Below are 5,669 nucleotides of genomic sequence, written 5' to 3'. Positions count from 1 at the left end.
ATTCTTCTCATTCATGTTCATCCTGCCCTCTGGGAGCACAGAACCAGTGTGTCTCATTTGTTCAGAGACCGTGGCGCTCATTAAAAGTGCCAACACGCCACTATGAGACAAAACACAAAGTGTTTGACCAAACACTCCCTCTCAAAGCAGAACTGAGGTCACACAAAATACATATCGTTCCAGGGCAGGCTAACCGAGGCTAACCAATGAGCTAACCGAGGCTAACCAATGAGCTAACCGAGGCTAACCAATGAGCACCTGCATGTGTGTATGAGAATGGCCCTGACACCATTTCAGCCTAGATTTAAACTCCAAGCTCCAGCTCAATGCTGGAGCAGCCCCCAGGCTGTGGAATGATCTGCCCTGGACTTGCTCCCAAATTGCCTGTTTTTAAATCATGTTAAAGACCCACTTATTCTCCCGTGCTTCTGCAGACCACGTATAAGACTGGTCAGTCTTTTTTGTGTGTGTTTTATATTGTTTTTACCTCATGCATGAGAGTTTTCAGCCTGTGGCTATAAGTATGGTTTTATTGTCTAATGTTTTACATTTGTTTTATGTCCTATCTGTTTTGCCCAAATGTATTTATGCTGCTTTTTATATATTTATTGATGTACAGCACTTTTGTTTTTAAATGTGCTATATAAATAAAGTTGGATTGGATTAGATCAATCAGTTGCTTTAAGTTGTTTGTATTGTTTAAAACACCCTTTAAAACCTTTGTGGTCTACCAGCTCTACATGTTATCTCATGTAGCTAGACGCCTACTGGATGTGTAAATTAGCAAGTGTTTTCTACTAGTACAGATATAAATATAATTTGAAAGTAAGTTCAACTCAGCGAAAGAAAACAATAAATACCATCAATAATTATTACAAGTACACAGTTTATAATATTGCAAGCATTAAGGGGAATGTTACGTGAAACAAATTGAGCGTATAGTACAGCATGTACTAGTACTTTGAGTTAATATGTTAATGCATCAAACCTTTGAAGTTGTTCATACTAATGCATCATGGGGACATTCTTCATAGGCACTTCATTTCATATTTCTTTATTCCCTTCAGTGAGCAGACATGCTGACAGTGGCAAGAAAAGCATCTGAGCCCTTTGGAATCACAATGTGCTCCAGCTAATAACACACACACATTTAGAATCTTTCATGTCTTTATTGAAGATGAACATTCACAGTGCTGGTGGAAAAAGTGAACCCTTGTATGTGATAACTTGTCGAACCTTCTTTGGCAGCAATACACTCAAACAAACACGTGGGTAACCCAGGATCAGGCCTGCAGAACTTTCAGGAGAAACTTTGGACCCTTCTTCCTCACAGAACTGATCAGCTCAGCCATCTTCTCAGGATGGTGGTCATTCCACAGCTTCTCTCTCGGGATACAGCCTGGACTCTGACTGAAACACTCGTATTTTTCGTTGTACTAAGCCATTGTAAATTACATTTACCTCAATATTTAGGCCCATTTTCCTTCTGCATCACCCAACCTCAGCTGAGCTTCAGCTATTGGACAGCCACTCTGACATTATACCATATATTGGTATGCCGTGCTGTTTTTATGCCATTCAAAGTGCTGCGTGTTTATCCAATATAGTTCAACCTTAGCTTCATCACTCTATGAAACAGTTAAACGGTATTATTATGGCGTGTCGCGGTGCTCTTTGGCAAACTTCAGGCGCACTTTTGTGTGATTTTGGAGATTTAATGTTCTGCCATGGAGACCATGCCTGATCCATGTTTTACGTGTAGTAGAATCATGAACTGAGATGAACTGGTTCCATCAGTATATATAAAAGTCATGTTTTGTGCATTAGCAAGCACAGAATACTACATTGTGCAACTATTACAGTAAACTAAGTAAAACACCTATAGATAAAATGTGCAAGGCATGTCGGTGCAAGGCAGCAGGGAAAGGAACACAAGAATAACAAGAACAGTTCATTTGAAGAAGTGACAATACATTCATATAAGAGGTAGGCAGGTTCAGAAGGCTCAATAGCAAAACTCAAAGCAACTTCGACCAGGCAGGGACTGATTGGATACAGCCCCCGCTCTGCTGAAATACACTATTAAACATTTTCTATGACCTATTTTTTGTATTAATAAAATTAAACTGAACTGCAGACAGTTTAATGACCGAGAGATATCCTATTATTCCACTGCTTATGTACATATGTTGTAAATAATGGTTAAAACCTCAGTAAACAAACAATGTGTTTAACAATTACAATTTAATTTAGTATTTTCATCTTATCACAAAGTAGAGGTAAGAATATATCCATCCTCTCTCTGCAGCTTCATGTCTTCTATTATTATAACTTTCCCTACCTCAAAGCAGCATGAGCTGAATACAAAGGTTGTAATGTTGTCCCAAAGTTTAATAAACAGTAAAACATTGGAACATGTCAGAAAATTAAATAAAGCTAACAGCACACGTCAGGTTAGCGTTTTATAAATCCCACCGTACTGTAGGCTATACCGGTCTAAATGTTTTCACTTTGGTCTATTTATGCAATATAAAGTGGAACTTATCTATAACAGAGGCAAGATCTCTGTATGACTTTAGTAAACTTCTGAATTGAATTAAGAGTAAACAACAGTGCAGTACGTCCAGCTAGCTAGTTAGCATCACTAACGTCACGTATTTAACCGTATTATTTAACGAAAATGTACGTTTTAATTAGGGCCGGGACTTTAACGCGTTAATTAAGATTAATTAATTACACAAAAATTAACGCGTTAAAAAAATTAACGCATTTTAATCGCACTTATTTTTGCACAGCGGAACGTTTCTCACTGGATGAGTTTCAGGCGTACCGATTATACTGGAGCACCAACTAACGTTCATGACTTCAGCATGGGACTTCAAACAACAACAAACCACGGAGATCAATAGTCAAACATGAACGAACAAGCTGATGAGACCGCTTTGGTCGGCCCCGTGGATGGGACATTTTGTTTTAAAAAACGGACGGATGGAAGCGTCGATAAGAGCACGGCTGTGTGCAAATTATGCAAAAAAGAATGTGCATATCACCGCAGCACATCAAGCCTAAAGTATCACCTAAATGCAAAGCATGTAGCAGCTAGCGTGGACGTTAGCCCGACTCCGAGTGCAAGGAACCACACCCTGACCCAACCCACACTCAACCAGATGACTGGTTTCAGGGCCAGGATAAGTAAGTCCACGTCTGAGAGAATAACCAGCTCACTGGCTCTCTGGATTGCACTCGACTGTAGACCACTTGGAGTCACATCCATGTGGAAATGGCTTCTCACTGTTCTCAGGTCAAATATGTATATTTGATTAAAAATGCGATTAATTACAAAGCCTCTAATTAATTAGATACATTTTTTTAATCGAGTCCCGGCTCTAGTTTTAATGTACGGGCTCAGAACAGTACATATGTGTGTACATTGAAAAACACAAGTGTGGCATGTGTGTATTATGAGACTGTTCTGAGCCCATATTTAATGCCCCTTGGGTTTGACGTGTTAATTTAAAAGGGACCTATCATGCAAAATGCACTTGTGTACGTCTTTTATACATGAATATGTGTCCCTGGTGAGTCAGGGAACTCACCAAGTGTCAGGAAACACAACCCTCTCTCTTTTCCTCCATACCCAAATATCTAAAAACGGGGCTGCAACGGATCTGATACAGACTGATCTGGATTTCAAATATCTCTGGTCAGAAACAAGGAGCTCCGCCTATATGGGCAACTCTCCACCTATCAGTGGGAATGAGAGGTTGCTGTGGCATGGTAACAGCATGGTAACAGCATGGTAACATGACGCTCGTGCCTCGCCCCCCTACTTTGCAGGGGGGCGTGGTCAGCTGCAGCTCATTTGTCACAGAATCAGCCCTTGTGAAGACAGGGCTGGAATAGAGCAAATAGAGCGAAATGAGGCATGGCTAAAATGCATGATCTGTTTGGTATTTTGAAAACAAAACTTCGCAGACATGTTTTATATAGGTATGGCCCTACAATATATTATTAAAATATAGCATGATAGGTCCACTTTAAAGGAAGTTAAAACCCAATACTCACATTTATTAGTGATTCCTCCGCTTGCTGCTGCTTTTCCACTCTGCTGGGGAGACCGGAAGCCATTTCATTTGAAAAAAACTCACTCTTCCCTGCGCGCATTGCACCCTGGGATATGGTAGACCGTGAAGGATTAATCAGATATATCTGGGAAAATAAGGCCGCATTCGTGGGCCGCATTCGGAGGAGTCTCGTATTTTTTTAAAATTGGGACAGCCTTCTTTCGGCGGAAGTGACGTATGCAGTCTTCAAATGCAGCCTCCGAAGGGTGCAGCCCCTGAATTGAGACGCGGCCCGACTCTCCCCTCCGTCCCACCCTTTTGACCGGCCAACATAGTGTAGCATCAGCCAGATCTAACTAGAGTTAGACAAATATACAGCACTGCTCCATAAACTATCAATTCTGCAATTATGTCACATTTCTTGATTGAGGTTTTGTTGATTTCAAGCTGTTCATGGTTCAAAGGAGATATACCTTGGCTTTGATCATGGGAAAACCTGTGTATGTTAGCACATGATTAAATAGCATTACCACTTAGCATTAGCGCTTCGCTCCTCGTTAGTTTCAAAAGCTTGACGCTGGGGGGCATGGTGGCTTAGCAAAGAGTCAATTTAGAAGTGACTGCAAGACAAGATTAAGTAGAATACAAACAAGACACTGTGACAAGCCACAAAGTCAGCATAGACAAAGCAGCTTCTAAATCCAAGCTGTGACATAAAAGGACGATTGTTTTATGGTTATAGAGTTCATATGCACCCAGGGAAAATGTTAGTTTTTTTAACTTCTCATACCATCTCAAAATGGATTAGTTGGTTTCTGATATAATCGCAAGCAGAAAAACAGCCGGTGCTGTGCAGTCATGCAGAATGTCATATGGGCTAAGAATCTGACTTGTGATTGGAGGGTTTCCTGGATGTAGAAGTGATGGATGGGACAGGGAAGGCCTGAGCTGCCGTGTTGCATGGCAGCAATCAAATAAATCCATAATTGGACTGCTCTTCTGATCCCAACTGATTTCTTTTGGGACCAACATTTTATTTAACTTTCCGGTCATCTTCACAAGATGACCTCAACATACAAATACAAATCATATGAATGTAGACACAGACAAACGAGAGCAGTTAAAAGAGTCCCTTGCCTCATCCAACCCCTCTTATCATTTCACAAATATTGTAGATGTTGTTTTGTTCACACACGTTTTAACTAGTGCTGTCAAAATTATCGTGTTAACGGCGGTAATGAATTTTTTTAATTAATTGCGTTAAAAATATTTAACGTATTTAACGCATGTGCAGAATGGCCCGCACCAGAGCCCTAGAGATACTAAGAGTTACGACACTCCCATAGACCTCCGTTGTAAAAAATGGCGGCGCCTACTTCTGGGGTATGGACATCGAAATAGTTCAACATATTGTCATGTGGGCATTGGACCGCATTCACTTACATTACGGCGCGTCGATTAGTTCCAGAGGTAAGTTGCTGAAATATCGAACTCTTTTGAATTGTCAACTGTCTATATTGTATCAGAGGCCCTTTATGATGCTTATACTGGTCTTCATTTGTATATGCACAGCGTAATTATCTATATTTTATCTTGGTTGTACAA

Source organism: Pseudochaenichthys georgianus, chromosome 16 (assembly GCF_902827115.2).
Source record: "Pseudochaenichthys georgianus chromosome 16, fPseGeo1.2, whole genome shotgun sequence".
NCBI lineage: Eukaryota > Metazoa > Chordata > Actinopteri > Perciformes > Channichthyidae > Pseudochaenichthys > Pseudochaenichthys georgianus.
This window is presented reverse-complemented; position numbering follows the sequence as displayed.